This window comes from Hesperophylax consimilis, chromosome 25 (genome assembly GCF_061612785.1).
Source record: "Hesperophylax consimilis isolate HC1 chromosome 25, BYU_Hcon_1.0, whole genome shotgun sequence".
NCBI classification, from domain to species: Eukaryota; Metazoa; Arthropoda; class Insecta; order Trichoptera; family Limnephilidae; genus Hesperophylax; species Hesperophylax consimilis.
Window position 1 is genome coordinate 2,423,575 of NC_142860.1, and position 20,427 is coordinate 2,444,001.

At 32.8% G+C, this 20,427-nt stretch overlaps 1 protein-coding gene across 2 annotated transcripts in view; it reads right to left on the minus strand.

The window, feature by feature from the left end:
* osy (ABC transporter oskyddad) overlaps positions 1-11,328 on the minus strand; it is a 102,250-nt gene extending 90,922 nt beyond the window's left edge. Inside the window, exons 1-2 of one of the 2 annotated variants that reach the window (XM_089646905.1) lie at positions 11,293-11,328; positions 10,881-11,000 (exon numbers count right to left, since the gene is read on the minus strand). The gene's annotated coding sequence lies outside the window, so the exon portion shown is untranslated. Of the gene's footprint in view, positions 1-10,880; positions 11,077-11,292 lie in introns of both variants that reach the window. The other variant, XM_089646906.1, reaches the window with a different exon arrangement.
* Positions 11,329-20,427: the final 9,099 nt, after the last annotated feature.

The following is a 20,427-nucleotide window of genomic DNA, read 5'->3' on the forward strand; positions in this document are numbered from 1 at the left end:
ACGAGTGTCGTATTGTAAAACAAAAAAAATCACTTCGACCTCTATGCACCCAAGCAATGCATTGCTAATCATTGCAATTACCTTTGGCAAGTAAACTAATTGCTATGTATTACTATTAAAGACGTTTCACAAGAGCAACTATAACTATTAACTGTAGGTAAATACTAAGTACTATAATTAACTTTACCATAACTCTGGTTTACGTCAACAGTTTTCCATAAGGTCATTGGAATGGCCTTCGCCATTGACTTGTTGCTGTAACATAATAAAGGTGGATGTAATTATAAATATTACTGTTTATAAAAATAACATGCATGGTGTATCATCTGTGTCATCTGTTTGGAAATAAAACAGACAATGGACGTCATGCAATGATTTTTGTTTGGCTTTAAAATATCAAACAATAGCTGTTTGAAACTTAATACCAACTTCAATATTGATCAGTTCATTTGACTTTGTTCGAGTTTGAATTTCAACCGGTATATTATATCGAGTGTTACATCAATGTTGTTGAGTTCTGGCTCTTCTTCTCAAGTCTAAATTAATATTCTTTTAATATTCGGAGACGGTCTGCATAGATCCCTCAAGCAATCAAGCCATGTGCCCATTGCGTTATCTACAATTCACTTTGTTGATAGCCCAGTCCAATTAATGAAGTTTATCAGGGTTAGCATTAAGTGTTTGGCCATGTATCCTGTATCCTGGTTCCTCAACGTGTCTTTCCAGATATCTGAGACTTCTTCCTATCAAGGCATATGCAAGGATATTGGCACTATAGATAAATGGATCATTCTTCATCTCTTTCACACTTCCTACAGATATTTGTGCCTTCCGCTGCCAACATCTGCATTTGCATTTTGAGGTGGCAGATAAACGTATAGTCCTACAAGATCCCACATTGCGTTTCTATCCATTTTGAACCATCTATATTTATGCACTATTTACTTTGTGGACATCTGTCAAACCAGTACCTAAAGTGTACGAATACAGTGATAATCTCACGATTTTACTTTCCATAACTCTGATCAATCGTGATATATTCTTAGAGAATAGATAGTACATCATTGAATATAATGCAAATGTAAACGATCAATTAGCAAAATTGTCAATCGCATCAATAACGCAAACTGACGTTACTATAGAGTTATAGACAATTGATATTGATCGCATCGTAATGAAGGTCGACTCCTGAAACGAAATATCATGTTTTTTTACAAACGCAGGTATTATATTAATCAGAATTAGAGCATGCTAAGGACAGAACTTTATGATTTTTTTTTAAATCCTGGCTGTGGCTGGCTGAAAAGCGCATAACATCACGGGACGTAGTTACCATTCGAAAAAGGAATTCCTGTGAAAAATATTGTGGCTTAAAAAATACGTATTCAGACAGATCAACAAACACTGATTCTGAATATATAAGATTTATTGTATAATAACTTAGAATATATATAAATTGTCATAACTAAAAATTGAATTAACTGAATTCGTTTATTCATCAAAACCAGTCAACTTAAGTAATATATCTATGATCTAATGCATCTACATCAGGGTTGTCAATTCGTGGAGAATTCCCCAAAGGTCGGGAAGTTTCAAAAAATTTCTAGAATTGTTTTTTTTTTGTGGGGAAAATGTAGGGATTGTGGACATATCTTGATTATCCAACCATATTGAAAGATAATAATGTGAATTTCGTTTTCGTTTGCAGCAAATTTTTAAACAAAAATACAGTGCCGGTTGAAAAACAAAAACGTATGCTTTTTGAGACTGGTGACTGGTCCACAATTTGATGCGTTTTCGGGAAACCCAAAAAATTAAAACTTTGTTAATTTTTTTTAACTATAACAAAAAAATATACATCAATATATTTAACTCAGAAGGTCATTATTTATGTAAAAAAATGAACTGCAGCTCCTTATTATGAATTATTGTACTGCGTGTGACTTCACGGGACACTATTGCTAATAATTAAGAATGATCACTTTGTGAGGTCATAACGTCGTCATTTTTGAAGATATCGAAAAACTCTTCTTTTAATATTACTCAATTAAAGGAGTAAAAAAAAATATTGTTTACATAACAGGTATTTTTAATGTGTATTTTATGCAAATTAGTGATAGTATTAGCTTGAAAGCGAACAAGGGGGTGTAAATTAACCCAGCACAAGTTTATTATTTTTTTAATTATAAACTATTTTTTTTTTTTATTTTTATAGTGAATACCTCACAAGAGTCCCAACTGCTCCCGTCTGGAGCCAGTGAGACTATGGCATCCCCAATTGGGGGATGTTGTGAGGCTGAAGGTAAGTGGGGAAGGGAAAGAGGAAGGTGGGGAAGTACCTGGCTATTCAGATCTAGTCACTAAACACGGCTAAAGCCATTTGGAGCAACGTTTCAATTCTGAATGGTGGTCTTACACCAGGGCGATACTGGTAGTATCTTCCACTCTGGAACGTGCCGCAAATATACTATATATTATTTTAATTAATTAATTGTGAAATAACACAAATTAATCAAATAAAATTTATTAGCGCACGCCGGGTTCGAACCCGCGACCTTCGGAATGGCAGTCCAATGCGTTACCACTGGACTATGGCCGTCAAATGTTTATAAGACAAGGTTTTTATGCATAGCACAAATGATAATAAATTATTACAAGCAATAATTAAAAATGATAAAACCTTGTCTTATAAACATTAGTTTATCATTAAAAAATAATAATATTTGACAAGTCAAAAATATTTCACCAACAAATGAAGATATAATATGTCTCGACGCCATCTAGTGAGAAATTTAGCACTAACAAAGCCTTTCCTAAAAAAATAAAGTTGGTTGCTTACAGGTGGAAAAAATATAATAACCAGTAATTGTTGATTGAGGTACTAGTACATATTGAATTATTTGGCGGGTTGGAAATAAGCCGACGTGGCTCAGTGGTCCAGAGTGTCTGACCGGACATCAGAAGGAGCGGGTTCAATTCCCGTGGGCGACATTTATTTTTACTCGGGAGATATTTTCAATTTGTATTGATATTGCAGGCGACTGTAATAATTTATTCAGCACAAGTTTAGTAATAGAATTGAACTGTGCTCAAACCAAATCCACATCACGTTATTACATAAGACTATGGTGTGCAAATACTAATATGATATTATGAATATTTATTTAATTATGCATTTAGATCCTAGATTTGGATAACCCCGATTAACCGATTCCGTGGTAGAGGGGTAATTTTTTATGTGTGAATCCGCACAAGAGGCCCAAATGCTCCCAACCGTCAGGAGCCACGAGACTATGGCAACCCTGGTGACCGGATATCTCATCAAAATGGCAATTCAACACACCTACAAAAAGTGATATAAAGTCATGAAAAGTGATGAAAAAAAAACTAGATTAACTAGGTTACAAAGGTAACTATTTAACCTAGTTTTTGTTTCATCGCTTTTAATGACTATATCATTTTTTAGGTTCCTCAACACAGTGACAATTCAACACACTTTTAAAAAGTGATATAAAGTCATTAGAAACTATGAAAAAAAATTTAAACCTAACCTAACCTAACTAAACCTACTAAACCCAGTTAATAAAGTTTTTCTTTCATCTCTTTCCATGACTTTATATAACATTTTAAAGATGTGTTGAATTGTCATTTTGATGAGATATTATGGAACCGGCAAGCCTAGTATGTTGTGAGGGTGAAGGTAGTGGGGATGGGAAAGAGATGGGGGAGAGGAAGGTGGGAAAGTAGCTGGCTATTCAGATCTCGTCACCAAACACGATCGAAACCATTTCAAGCAATCGGGCTAGCTCCGGTACGGTACATGAAGAAAAATGAGTAGTGTTGTTTTTTTTTAATATCTTAAAATTATTTGTAATCCAGTTAAAAATGAGATAACAGGCTGTTTCCTGATAAAATTTTAGCCAACTCCTAATATATAGACATTGTGATATGTAACTTCCTCTTTCAAAAGTCAGGAAAATTGATTCCGATTTAACAGGAAAATCGATCACGAATAATTTGAAAAGATTCTTATTTAAGGCTATGCACTACGTAGCAATGCAAAATCATGTGTTTTTGGTTTGAAAATTTGGTCGTCTAGAAATGTTTCAGATGCTATTAAATACTGCGAGTAGAATACATCTGTCTTTGAAATAATCGAGTATTTTTTAGATAAGTCTTTTTATAAGCCCAGAAAAAAATAATGTATAAGGCCTATGAAAACTGCTTTAAAGTTCAAAATCTCCTACTTACGAATCCATTTTCGGTTACGGTTTTATTTTATAATGTGGAAAATTAAGTTATTTATAAAATGATCGAATTTTTTTTTAATATTTATGCGTGAACATCCACAAAATAAAATAAAAGGCATTTTTTGGCCATGTTTTTTTCATGCATAAATCAAAACAGGTGAATGGTGTGAAGCGGGAATTTAAGCCTTATCGCCATCGACATAAGGTGTGTTATTGATAGCGGCTCGATTCAAAATATTACACGACGTAGTGCATCGCCTTAAAAGGGAAATTCATTCCGATTTAACAGGAAAATCGATTACGAATAATTTGAAAAGATTCTTAATAAATTAGCAATACTCAGTTTTCTCCTTGTATTTACAGAAAAAAAACCAAAACATTTCTTTCTTAAAATAGATAATATACTCGTCACTGCAACACGATGCATTAGAAATTGTTACGTTAGAAATGTTACGCTTCGTATTAATATTATATAAAAGGATGACGATAAAATTACACAACTAAAAAATGAATATAATAATAATTAAATGAAATAACTTTTTAATTCGGAAACCAGAAATGCGGTTTAAAATGAAATAATCTGTGTCAGATAAACACACATCGAAAGAAATAATTATTATCATAAATTAAGGAAAGTAACAGTTATGTAGGTGTGTGTGAATGTTACAATGTAATAATATTATAAGTTGTATGTAATAGGTGTGCAATGAAGTACATGTTTTGTAATGATTTGTAAGATTTAAGTTAGAATCAGTTCACCATCAAATAATACAAACGGGAATATTGCACAATCCAAGCACGGCCAGTTTTTTCAAATGTATTTTAAAGTTTTTTTTGTGTAAACGATTAAATTCTCATATTCCTGTGTGAAATTATTAAATTTCAACAAACTTTTGATTTTCCGAAATTGAAACTGATTGAAGGAATAATTCAGACAAGCGATAAAGTAGATAACAAAACAAAGACAAAACGGGCGGTCCGTTTGATAGATTCCCCAATCTTAACAAACGGACTGCAATCTTTAGATCAGGTAGGTATGCTGTCCTTGTTCTATCGGTATTACAATGGAAGATGCTCTGAGGAACTAGCGACATTGATCTCTTCGGCACCGGTGCGTAGTCGTGATACACGCCAAACGCGCGACCAACATTTTTACACGGTTGACAATTACAACATGAGAACGGGTCGCTTCTACGATTCGTTCTTAAGTTCAACAGCTCGGCTGTGGAACAAACTGCCGGCCTCTGTGTTTCCTCCCTCCTACAACATGGGACTCTTCAAGACCCATGTTCACTCCTTCCTCTCCACAAAAAGACCCTCCACACAGCATCCCCAAAGATGACATAAGCCCTGAGAGAAATTATTTTCTTCAGGGCCTCCTGTGTGGAGTTAATATAAAAAAAATCAACTTGAATCTAAATACAAAAGTTAAAAAATTAAAGGCCACCTCAGAACAGGAAACCCTAGTGAGGAGGACTGCGTACATGTGAAACTTTACAATTGCAACTAATAAAAACTTAAATATAACTATTTTATTTATTTAATTAATAATTCCATATTTTACATGTGTATTTTTTCGTGTTTAAATTTTTTACAGTTGATTTTTCAAGTTTAGTAACGATGTTAATTCGAAAGGTAAATATATGACGTCTCTTTCATTTGTAAATAATCATATTATAAATAAAGTGGACATTATTTTTTTTTGAAAGGCAAATATTTTATAAATACTTTCAGCTTCACAAATCCTACAATTATAATATTCCGAGATTTTCCGTTTCAGTTTATAATATAGTTCAGTGATGATAAATTTATTGAAATATAACGTTAATATTTTCATTAAAAAAAGAGAAGAACAATATTAATAGGTACCACAATTGTCTATTATTTAATTGTATGCTTTACACTACCTACCTCACTAGGTGTAACCTTTTTTACATTGGTCCTGCAGTCCCGTTTTTAAGAAGAATACGAATAACAGATTTTTAATAAATAAGCAATATTCTATATCAGTAAGTTTTAATCATGTAGGTGTTACAGTAAAATATTTATTTGCTCTGTTATTGACACATTTAGGAAATGTGAATTTTAGATAAATATTGATGGAGAAGAATGAATAAAGTATGTAGTGTGAAAAAGAAGAAGAAAAACAGAACATTTTTTATTTATTTTTAAAAAGAAGACAATTAGGTGATAAAAAAATTAAAAGAATAACATCAAATGAAACTGCAAGACCGTTCTATAAGTAATGCATAACGAATAAAAACAAGTTCTATTTCAAAAGGTTTTCAATTTCCTAGTGATCTTTTATAACACGGTTGCATTATTTTAAAATCTATTTTTGCATATGTATTTACTAAACAATTATGTTGGTTTCAAAATGTTTTGAAAATGATTTTATACGTGGCAAGGAAACAAATTAATTTTACAAGAATAATTAAACGTTAATTGAATAACCAAACCCCGCGAACAGTGTTGAGAAATCAACTCCGTCATAGTAGCCCGCTTATTTCAAGGTGAAATTGTAAAAAAACACATTTTTTCGCATCGCGTGGCAAATCGCCGATGAGAATAAGCTATCTCTTTTGGCACTGTGTTGTCAATTTACCTCCAGATTTATAAACCACTTGTTAGAATATTAATCGAGAATACCATTTGAAGCGAATCGAGTAAATGTACCATTTCTTTTTCAAGCATTTCGTGAAATATACGTAATGTTTGCTTTTTATGTTTGTCGTAATATATGTTTATTTTACTAATTGTTCTAATTGTATGTTTGGGTGATGCCATTTTTTAAATAAGTTTGTATTTTGCCAATTGAGCAACATAATGTACTTGTTCGATATTTAAAAAAAATGGAAGCGATGGTTATTTGGAGAATTAAAGTACCTATTTATAATTATAATATATTTGTCAGAAAATTATTTTATTTGCCATTTAAAAAAGTAAGTAAAAAGGGAAGTATCTGGCTATACAGAACTGGTCATCAAACACGGCTTACGTAAGCTCAGACAGAGTTTTACTTCTGAGTGGTGGTTTTTCCACCAGGGCGATCATGACGGCTATGTGGCCTTGAGAACCACTTTGTGCAGTGATGTGAAGTTTTGTAGAAGGTAAGTTGTGTTGAGAAATGCCCACATTGATGTAGCCTTGTAATGTGAAATCACAAAAAAAGATTTATCAGTTATTTTACCTTGCCTAAATTTGTGAATATGAAATGAGATCTCTAAGACGCGTGTGTGGAAAAACTGTCTCAAGACCATTTTACTAATGAGGAGATGTGTACCTACATAATGCATGACTTCACATAGTTGCTAGTGCATCAGACCGGCAATCGTGAGGCTGCTTGATTCCCGTCGGCCGTGGCGGCATTTATTTTTTCTCTGAAGATTTTTCAATTTATTTGAGTGTTTCACGCTAATAATTCTTGTTTATAATAATTTGTTATCCTTTGTGCTCTGCATGAAAATCTTTGTCTTCTAAATATAATTTTATCTTAGAAAAATAGTAAAATGAATGCCTGGAGAAGACATTATATACGCTGTGAAAGGATCACAGCATGATAAAAGAAGTTGGGATGACCCAGGAAGACGACAGAGAGTCCACACAATGCAAAAAGAAGTTAAGGATGAACCAGGAAAACGACAGAGAGTCCACACAATGTAAAAGAAGTTGGGGATGACCCAGGAAGACGACAGAGAGTCCACACAATGTAAAAGAAGTTGAGGATGACCCAGGAAGACGACAGAGAGTCCACACAATGTAAAAGAAGTTGGGGATGACCCAGGAAGACGACAGAGAGTCCACACAATGTAAAAGAAGTTGGGGATGACCCAGGAAGACGACAGAGAGTCCACACAATGTAAAAGAAGTTGGGGATGACCCAGTAAGACGTCAGAGAGTCCACACAATGTAAAAGATGTTGGGATGACCCAGGAAGACGACAGAGAGTCCACACAATGTAAAAGAAGTTGGGGATGACCAAGGAAGATGTCAGAGAGTCCACATAATGTAAAAGAAGTTGGGGATGACCCAGGAAGACGACAGAGAGTCCACACAATGTAAAAGAAGTTGGGGATGACCCAGGAATACGTCAGAGAGTCCACACGATGTAAAAGAAGTTGGGATGACCCAGGAAGACGACAGAGAGTCCACACAATGTAAAAAAAGTTGGGGATGACCCAGGAAGATGTCAGAGAGTCCACACAATGTAAAAGAAGTTGGGGATGACCCAGGAAGACGACAGAGAGTCCACACAATGTAAAAGAAGTTGGGGATGACCCAGAAAGACGACAGAGAGTCCACACAATGTAAAAAAAGTTGGGGATGACCCAGGAAGATGTCAGAGAGTCCACACAATATAAAAGAAGTTGGGGATGACCCAGGAAGACGACAGAGAGTCCACACAATGTAAAAGAAGTTGGAGATGACCCAGGAAGACGACAGAGAGTCCACACAATGTAAAAGAAGTTGGGGATGACCCAGGAAGACGTCAGAGAGTCCACACAATGTAAAAGAAGTTGGGTATGACCCAGGAAGACGACAGAGAGTCCACACAATGTAAAAGAAGTTGGAGATGACCCAGGAAGACGTCAGAGAGTGTAAAAGAAGTTGGGGATGACCCAGGAAGTCGACAGAGAGTCCACACAATGTAAAAGAAGTTGGGGATGACCCAGGAATACGTCAGAGAGTCCACACGATGTAAAAAAAGTTGGGGATGACCCAGGAAGACGACAGAGAGTCCACACAATGTAAAAGAAGTTGGGGATGACCCAGGAAGACGTCAGAGAGTCCACACAATGTAAAAGAAGTTGAGGATGACCCAGGAAGACGACAGAGAGTCCACACAATGTAAAAGAAGTTGGGGATGACCCAGGAAGACGTCAGAGAGTCCACACAATCCATGGAAGTGGGGGATGAACCAGGAAAACAACAGAGTCCACAAAATGCAAAATACGCGTTCCCGACACAAAACATATATAAATAAGCATCAAACAAATAATCGACATACTCAAATTTAAATCATCACTAAAAACATTTATTTTAAATAAATGTCACTACACTTTAAATGAATACCTTACATAAATTAAATACCTCTGTTTTTATTTTTTATTTTCATTCATTTGTTAACATGTAATTGTTGGGTTTTGTCATATAATGTGTATTTGTTGGGTTAGCTGGAAGAAATAGGATGTAACCTATAAGCTATACCATTTGTACTCTTTATTTTTGTGCAATAACTGCTTTTTGAATTTGAATTTTAATTTGAATTTTGAATTTGAATTTATATATCGTTTGCTACTTCCATTTTTAAACTATTTTATGTTAAAAAGTCATCGAAGTTTTAGCAAAAAAAAATAAAAATAATTTGGAATACAAGTAAAACGACAAGTAGAATAATAATTTACATAAAAAAAGGATCCAGAGAAAACTATTAAGAATACGCACACAAAGTCGTGTCGATTCACGAGATCCTTATTACAATACATACATTATATATACTCCTACTAAAACGGCTTTTGGTCAAAGAAATGTACAATATGGAGAGGATGTATGAATGTGAATGAGGCAAGGAGTGTGTGCCAAGACCGAGTTTTTTGGCGGTTCGTCGTCTCTGCCTACCCCTGAGGAAAACGGCGTGATAGATATTACTCTATATCCCCCTCCGGTCGAAAAAAAACATTAAAAAACTAACCGATGGATCATGGACACGGGAAGTAAGAATATACAATGTTGCAATCTAACAAGGATTAAGAGTAAGCTACAAGCCAAAAATGTGTATATTCTTGGTTATACCTTATATTCTAGGCATAGACTAAATTCATCAATGATTGTAGGTAATAGGCATTGAAATCGCTTGACAAACGGAGTCTAGAAACGTTCGATTTCAAGCACAAAACTGGTTTTTATTTATTTTGTAAATAATTTTATAAGAAAGCAAAAAAGTTAATCAAGTAAAACGGTCACAAATAATCTTAGCTATAATACTTTTTTTTTAAAAGTTGTTTCCTTTATGCGTTCATACATTTATGTTGAATAATATTTTTTTTTAGTACTTAACATTTAGGACGGGTTGTTTCGGAGAATTTGAACAATTCATCAAATTTCAACGTTATTTTTGGGTTCTGTGAAAGTCCTATTCAAGTTCTGTTATTATATCATTGTAGGCTAGTTGCTTGACAAAACTGAAATAAAAACAGAACTTGAAAAATCTTTCACGGAACTTGAAAATGAACGTTGAAATTTGATGAATTGTTCAAATTCTCCGAAACAACCCGTCCTTACATTTCTTATTGAGTAATTTATTTTTTAATTGTATTCTACTCAAGCGAAGCCATAGGAAAACCTTCAATTTATCTAAAGCATATTTTTTAGTATTCATAATGTAACACACCAATTCGCTATAAAGATAAATCAAAATAATGATTTTTTATGTTTTTCTTCTCGATTCTGCCTTATAATTTTTCTTTTGTTATATTTTAACTTTAAAAATTAATTTAAAAAATACAATACATATATATTTTTAATCCACACAAAAAATTATGTACAATGTGATCATAGATCGGGTTACTCCAGTAAGGTCACATTCTTTTCGACATTTGCAAAAAAAAATAAGTAATCAAAAATTCTTACCTTGTTTTCTATACTTAATATGTGTGTAGAATCAAATTGTCTTCAAATAAACTTTTAGCACATTTTCTCACAAACACTAAACCACTTTTTGTCAATAGAGTAATTTTTAAACACAATAAACTGAAAAAAATTATTTTAAAGACCTATTTTTATTGCGTACAATCCACTTAAAAAAATCCTACAAAAAAGCGTATACCTAGCAAGGTCTCAAAAATGATTAATAAAACTGAATTTTTGGGACAAGGTTAAATGAATAAAACTATATTAAAATTCTTCATAAATATTACATAAAACTACTAAAATCTTACAACTTATAATCTATTTGATTCAATTATTGGCAATATTAATTATGTATAAAGTAATAAATAAATTAAATTAAATTCTATAACTCGTAAAGCTTAATTTTATTTACGTTTTGAACTGACGACCTCACGACACAAAGCAAAAATCTCAACTGTTCGAAATGTTCGAATGAAACAATTTGTGTGGGCAAATAATAAGGTCTTCGCTATGTTGAACTTGTAAAATAAGACCACTTTGTAAAGAGCTCATTTTAATATCTAAATGAATAAAAAAAATGATGTGATTATTCGTACCTTTTTGTTAGGTGTATCAACGCTTCATAATAATTTGATTGCGTTACCTCCGCTGAACCAAACCAGTTTTTCTCGATCGAAGACACTTAGTACATGTTTAAATTTTTAAAATGGTTTTCATTATGATCTTAGAAAGGTTGTTTTGCCTTTTTTGCATATTCTCTCGTTGAAGAATATTATGAGGAAAATATAATGAATCATGTTTTTTTTTACATTTTGCTATTACATATATTCATAATAAAAAAGATTCTCTTCCTTGAAAAAAAAATTTTGGACAAAAAGTTATCTCAACAAAACATGGATAATTATTTCTGAATAGGTAACTTTTAATGATAATCAAATTGATTTTAATTGGTAATGACAATGACCAATGCCCTTATTTTGCAAATGCTATCCACATTTATAATTCGGAAACATCTTCCGATATCGGGTACCGCCGCCCCGGAAACCATTTATCATATTACCAACAGCTCTGCCATAGGTCACCTTAAGTGGTTCGCTACGTTTGGTGACCTAGCAGTGGTGCCCGGGTTCATGGGGTGAGGACACACTGACCCCCAGATTCCTACCCAATCCTCATACCTTTTCTAAAAAGACCCTCCACACAGCATCCTCAAAGATGACACAGGCCCTGAAGGGAATTATTTTCCTAAGGGCTTCTGGTGTGGAGCTAAAAATGTAAATAAATGTCGACTGAACGACCAAAATTTTTGTTGTTGTTTTATTTTCATTATTATTTTATCGACGTGTTCAAGGTTGTTGTCTTAAAATATATGTAAAACTTTTTTTGTGTTTATGCAGATTAACATAAGGTATTAAATGAACTAAAAAGTAATATATTCGTATGTATACGAGATTGAAGAGTGGATCTCAGGTATGGGGGCCAGAGTACACTGTCTATGTACTAATGGTTGAGAAGATATAAAAGAAGTTTTTACGATACCTCTACATGAGAGAGTTTGGTTTTTACCCATGGCTGTTTCCAACAGCATTTTTCTCGGGAATGCTGGGTGTATACAGCCTTAGTTCCAGAAGGGATGTTTCAATACTCCTGATGGCGTATAATCTTCCAAACGGTTTAGTCTCAATATCAGACATTCTGGCTAAAATATAATTCTATGTCCCAGATAATTTATGCGCAAGGCCGCCAACACAGGCTTATGATTCTTCCTAGGTGCAGAACTAACTTACCAATGGTAATGCGCTTGGGAAGAATCACTAGGTTAATTAACTGCTTCGCAGGAAATGTGGATATTTTCCACATGTCCTACAACATATTTAAATGTGAAATATTATTATTTAAGACTTAACATTGTAAACCTACATTTGAAACTTTTTTTTTTGTCCCACTTGTAAATGTATTTGTCATTCACTTTTTTTGTAATTTTTAATAACCGATATTGCAATGTACTAGTTTATACTCTTTTTGCAAATAAATAAATTTCTCACATAGTCATACATGGTTTTACTACACATATAGTGGACATTGGGCAGTGGGCAGCAGGTAGGTGATCACTGTCAATAATCAATAATATTCGATAATTTCTATTCTTGTGAAGCGCCGTTTATATGAAAAAAATCTCATTGGGTGATTCATTGCCTAATATAAACATAAAAAAGTCATCATATTATAGCGAAGACTACCAAAACACAAGGCATGTATTTTATATTTATAGAATATTTTATTTTTTTTTATTTTATTTAATTTTAGAAACTTAGAAACTTTTCTATTAAATGTTTGTTTTCCATTCTTGATTATTCCTGTACTAATTTTAAGCAATGTTCTGTATAATACTTAACTTTGCATTATAAAAGCTTGTTAAATACTAACATACTCAACACTAAACATTTCATATTTATTTTAATAACATCAACAATGTTATTAATAGAGACCGGATTATATGCAACAAAAATAGCCCAAAATATGCATGCAAATATGCAATAAAAATAGCTAAAATATGCACGAAAATCCATATAAAGGGTCAAAATATGCAACATGAAATAATACAGGAAGTCGTATTTTTACATATTTTTTTTTATTTTAGTAAGCTATTAGTTCTCAAGGATAACAATTATATTTTCGAAAATATCAATTATAAAATGAATTTAGAATTTACTTTTAAAAACGTATATGACTAAGTACTGTTCTAAATGTTCTGTAGACAAATTGTGTCTACGATCGCTTAATATATTTTTGTAAGCGGAAAAGGAACGTTCTACGTCTACTGATGTGGCTGGACAATATTTAAATTTGGGTGCGATTTTTGAACTTATTGTTCCGGGCAAAATTTCACCTGCCCTGTTGATGAAGTTATCAATTTGGCACAAAGGTTCAAACCCTGGGTTATTATTCAGTATGTTTTCAAATTTTTCTTTGAGTTTACTCGGGAATAGCTTTGGCAACGAGGAATTCATAAGGCGAATTTCCTTCATAACCTGAATAGATGCATTCAACGCCAATCCATGATCATATATTATATATTTAAAGTGATCACACTGATCACTGTATATAATCAATAATATTCGATAATTTCTATTCTTGTGAAGCGCCCGTTTATGTGAAAAAATCTCATTGGGTGATTCATTGCCTAATATAAACATAAAAAAGTCATCATGTGTTTTATATTTATAGAAACTTTTCTATGTTCTATAAAACACTTAACCGCGCCTATTAAATGTTTGTTTTCCATTCTTGATTATTCCTGTACTAATTTTATAGTTTCTGTATAATACCTAACTTTGCATTATAAAACTTTGTTAAATACTAACATAATCAACATTGTTCCGCTACAACCTTCATAGTACATTAAGTAACTATTTATTTATTGAACAACTAATAATTTAATGTACAACCATGTATTATACCTGCTTATATTGTCTGTACTCGGCAGTACGTAGGTAATATACGCTCATTATTGTACTCCTGATTAACTTACCGCAAACATTTTATTCATATACATAAAAGCCTTCATAGTGTGATTCAATAAATGCACAAACATATTTCTACAAAGTTAAAATCTTGAAACTTTTTTATTTAGTCATGTGACTATAAATTTAAGTAGTACTGCTTCCCTAGACAATATAGTATACAATATTCTCCTCGACGATGCCAGCGATCTACTGGTTCCAAATCGGCAATTAAGAGTGCAAGACCTTTGCACGATGATTTCGTCTCACACTGCATGTCCCGAAAACCCTTTTGAATGGAAGGAGAGAGGCTTCTCTAATTTCCTTTCACTCTAGAAGATAGGTGGAAACTTGAGTGGCAATCGGCCAAGGCGCGACATTGGAATAACATGGGTTACCTGTCATCTCGTACACGACCCTACAGAGAGACATCCTGGATTCTCAATGTAAACTCTCTGGCCTACATCAATAGGATAATGTGCTCACACGGCCGCTGTACAACATGATGTATTGGTGGGGTCTTAGAGTCAGCGATGTGTGAATGCGGTGCGGTGCAGACCACGGAACATGTGGTTAAGGAATGCCAGGTGCAAACACTCCCCGGCGTGATTGATGAGGTCCACAGGGCAACGCCTGAGGTCCAAGACTGGCTTACATACACGCGTGACCCCCCACCATATGAAAGATTACAACAAAATGTTATCAATGCTTAAAAATCCTTATTCAACAAACATCAAACAATGAATAGAAACCTGAAAATTTCGCGTTTGCGATAACGCGATTTTTTCAGGTCCCAGTGTGATGTGACCGTAGTGTAGATGCAAGTAATATAATATATTTAACAGTTGCCGAGTGATATATTATTTCTTTCTAATAATATGAATTTAATTGGGTAGACAAGGTCGGCTTTTGATTATGCAAACCCGGTTGTGCCAGTTTCTAAATTAGGCAATGCTAAAATAGCATTATCAGCTTTAATAATGTATTATTATTGCACATTTACAAAGACGTTGCAACTTGCATGGCTTTTGGAAGGACTTTGATATCATCTGTATTTTCAAAATTATTAACAGTAGATATAATTGACTTACATAATTTGTTTTCCCGTAGACTCAGAAATAATGATTTGGTTTTCCTCAATTAACACTCCACAAATTATGGAAACCATTCACCAAATGGCAAGACTTGTCAACTAAAGTCAAGACCTTAATTTTTTAGTATCTTAATGATTTTTGTAAGTCATTACGCAAGTAATATTTTGTATTGATGTTGCAGAAGTCGTGAACATCAAAAACTTGTTGCTGTCTTGACTTGTTTTTTGGCTCTATTTTTGTCATAGCTGTAATTTTTATTTATTTTTTTCTTAATTTTTTATTTTTGTACAATATTTTTTTACATTTCATAGTTATCCAGTAATGTTGGCCACACTGGGTAGCTTACCCGTGCTGAGGCCTTCATTTTATAATATAAAAATATAATATACATAACACATTTAAAGAGAAAATAATACATTTAAAATATAAAGTATATCTATTATTAAATATAGATAATTTTAATTAAGTGTTAATCTCAAGTGACATACCACGTAAGTATTGTACTGTATATTATCTCCATAAATAGTTATAACATGTAGAAATGTATTATAAATTTGTACAGCGCCCTTGAGGTGATTTTGCACAAAAACGGCACTATACGAGTCATACAATTATTATTATTATAATCTTGTGTGTTTGTGAGTGATGTGTATTTTATATTAGTTTTGTGTGTTATATGTAGGTTTTTTAATATTATGTAATGAAATTTTGGTAATACACATTGTCTTTTTTGTTCTTTAATCCATTTTGTGTCTGAATTTATTTTTGTTTTCCTCAATTTATTTTCAAGTGTTAGACTGTTGAATGCTTTTATAGCATGGTATTGATAGTGTCTTTGTCCAAAGCTTGTATTTACAGTCGGAGTTTTTATGTTTTCTTTATACGCTTGTCTAACTGGTCTGTTAGTGATATTTTGTGTATTTTGAAATTTGTTAGATTTGTCAAAAATGTAACATTATTGCAATATTTCTCCTTGTATTAATTTTGTGTAATATCTAATGTGTTGTAAATGGACATGGTCCGTTCATAAATAAATAAGGAATTAATTAAAACCTTTAAAAAACAATTAAAAGAAGATTTTAGGGAAAAATTGTGAAAATATTTGCATTTCAAATATCATTAATAATTTGTGTTTGGATAAAAGGAGAAGATCGCTTCGAGTTGTGTATTGCTAAGGGACTATTAAAATAAGTAAAAAAAGAGTATTATACCCTCTTACCCAGGAACTGGAGTTGACAACTCTACCAACGTCGCCAAATGCCAATCGGGTAGGATCGTAATTTATTTCGTATATTGCTGTAATGTTGTCCAATTTCAGAGAAATGCGTATATGTCCGAGTGTATATAAGTGATTGTCACGAACTTGATAGAATCTACTGTCATCGAGAACGAGTCTATCTGCCGAGTTACAACTCGATCCTTTTGTTATAGAAACATACAGTATGAAACATGATACGTTTACAGTGATGAAACATGATACGTTTCCTTGTACTGTCTCATGTGTGGTATGTATAAGAATAGTCATAATAATAACATGGCATTTATATAGCGCAGTGTACTGTCATTTCACTTCAAATGCGCTTTACCATAACAAATTTAAAAATGCTAATTTAGTATTAGTGGTCATATTCTTAAAATTATTCTTACAGTGTGCCTTACCCAATGGAGATCTAATATTATAACGCTAAATATACTGTTTATGCAAAGTGATGACAAAACTTATAATAACAATAACAGCAGGACAGGACAAAACAAGAATATTAAAACTATAACAGGAAACAATTTGTGCTCAGAAAGGAGAATCTTCTTAGCAGACGTTTAAAAAAGGTACAATATATTTAGTAATTGTATTATTATAGATGTTTGTGTGAATGTGTGTATATGTACGCGCATTAAACAGTTTATATCATTGACTCATTTACTCCTTTTAAATTTGGACAGTGAATTGGATGTTAGAGTTTAGACAAATATTATTGAATGCATGAAAAGCACGGTTAATTGGCGAATTAGAACCTGCATTTGTATTGTAATTAAGCGTGTGGAACTATGTTGTTTATCGTGTACTTTTCAAAGATTTGTTAAAATTCGATATATCGGGAAGTGGGTTAGTTTCCGTTTTCTAGATTTGCATTCATTAATTCATTGCCGAACAAAAGTAAAATGTAAATGGATGTATTTAATTAATGTAAATTATTCTGTGAAATGGCGCGACGAAAAAAAATACGAGTTTAAAATAACAAAGTTAAAATTATGAACAACGTAGAATATGCTTATTATGGTAGGTACTTAATAAACCAATTACTATATGGGTGGACAAATGCGTCGGGTTCCCCTGCTAGCTAAGTCCTATAATTATAAAATATTGTCATGTAACCCGGGAATATGTATCTTTTTTTTCTTTAAAAAAATTTCGTTTAGGAATAAAAACCGTAATTTTAAATTACGATCATCTTTAAATTTTTAACGCGTTGTACCAACCAATTCTTTATACCAATATTATTTATGCCAATATTATTTTAACCAAATTTTTATTTAAACTTCCGATTTTGTTGATCGGGTTAAATCTTCCCCAAAGGAAAAACTTAACCCTTCCACACACTTTTCCACAAATGATCAGCTAGTCAATCAACATTATGTAAGTGCATTATATAAGCAAAATAAATACAAAACAATACAAGAACAACACGTCAACTCATCAGAGATCAAATGGGAAAATAATTCACCGACTCCAGATATTTTCATATCAGAGGGTTCGGCTCGGTAGAACTTCTAACAGGGCCTATAAATCCTACTGATCCCTCAACATAAATATTTAAAAAATATTATTGTTACCAGTTATTTGTACCAATATTATTCTAATCAATTATTTATACCACTATACTAGGGATGCGTCCAAAGTCTAAACTAAAATATAATCTTAGCCTTGCAAAAAATAATACAGTAAATCTTAAAGTACTTGAACAATAACATTTGCTTACTTTTATTCAGGGGCCATAGAATAAGGCAGAATACAAGAAATGCGAGGTGGGCGTGTTTCGTGATCGAAGAGTCTGACCATTCTGTGCTTAAATTTTTTATACAAAAAAATTTCGTCATGAACTTTTCATTTTTACAAAATAGAATGGTGATTTACGACACATGCTTAGCCCACTAAAAATGGTAATAATTAAACGTTAATTATTTAACGGTAAATTTTTTTTATTACATTAAATTGGTGTTGCGGGGTGCCTGTCTCACTAGGAAAGAGAATAATTAGTAATATTGAAAAATGATAATTTATTAAGAATCTTTTCAAATTAATCGTAATCCGGTTAAAAACGAGATTACAAAAACTTAAAGAGTGAATCGATTGGTTTCCTAATAAACTTTTATTAAAATACTAATGTATTACCACAATTGTCTGAACACGCATTTATAAAAATCCTAATATTTCCGCATTTCGTCATAGTAAAGTATTCGTTCCGCATTTCGTCATAATAAAGGCAAATGCAGGTGCATCAAAATGGAAATCACCTGCCATCCCGTTTTTAACCGGATTATTAATAATTTTTTAAGAGTTTTTTAATAAATTAGCAATACATCATTTTTCTCCGAGTGGGTTCAGAGCAGTAGCATTTAATAATGGTAACCAGATAACTAAGAAACGTGGCAATTCAATACATTTTTTAAAAGTGATGCAGTCATCAAAATTGTTGAAAAAACTAGGTTAAATAGTGTTACGTTAGGTTAGGTTAAAAGGCCAGCTCTTTTATCATCACTTTTCATGACTTTATATCACTTTTCAAATTGTCTGGAGTGGTCATGGAACCGTTTACAACATTTACTAGCAGTTTTCCAACGAAAATAACAATACAATAATACATTTATTAATCAACATCGCACCATTGGAAATACATACATATTAACGGGTTTTTATAAAATCATTGATATTTATAATCTGTCTTGGCTGATGATACAAGAATTCGACTATTTTATATTTAGAACTAGCTGGCGTGTACCCGGCGTCGTTCGGGGATTTATGAATGATTTGAAGCAAAATTTTGAGGTGGGTGCATTTTTAAAAGGTGGACATAATTTTACATTGCACTTCTTTTCCAATCGGATATCGACGCTTTCTATGATTTGTGTAAAATTAATTGTTTGAAACTAAATGTCGATAAATGCAAAATTATGTCCTTCTATCGATCAAAAAAACCGATTGTCTTCGAATACAAACTTAATAATATTTGCTTAACAACTGTTACATCTATTAAAGACCTTGGTGTCTCTAATGATAGCAAGCTTTCTTTGTGGGATCACATAACTGCAATCGTTAATAAATCCCTCAAACTACTTGGTTTCATCACTAGAATCACTTCGGACTTCAAAAACGTAAATACCCTTAGAACTCTTTACTGCTCCTTGATTCGCCCCCATCTTGAATATGCTTGTGTTATCTGGTCTCCTTTTTATGCTGTCTACATTCGACACATTGAATCTGTTCAACATCGGTTCTTAAGAGGGATTGCTAGGAGGCTAGGATTAGACAAAGGCAAATACTCATATGATGAAATTGAACTAACTCTAAACCTCTCTCCTTTGGAAGTTCGTCGGGAAAGAAATGACCTCATTTGCTTCTTCAAAATTATAAATGGTATTATTGATTCACCTACTCTACTGCAACTCATTCCCTTCAATATCCCCCCGCACAGACTCAGAAATAATGAACTGCACTTCCTCAACCATCATTCGAAAAATTATGGATATTATTCACCATCGTCTAGAATGTGTAGACTGGTCAACTCAAGTCAAAACCTTAACTTTTTTGGGAAAAGTCTGAATGATTTTTGTCAGTCGCTAAACAAGCGAGGGAATATTTTAAGTGTCCTGTGGTCTTGACCCACACCTCATTTTACAACAAATAATTATATGATTTGTGTCTTGGGCGTCCCCGACTTTTACTACCATTTA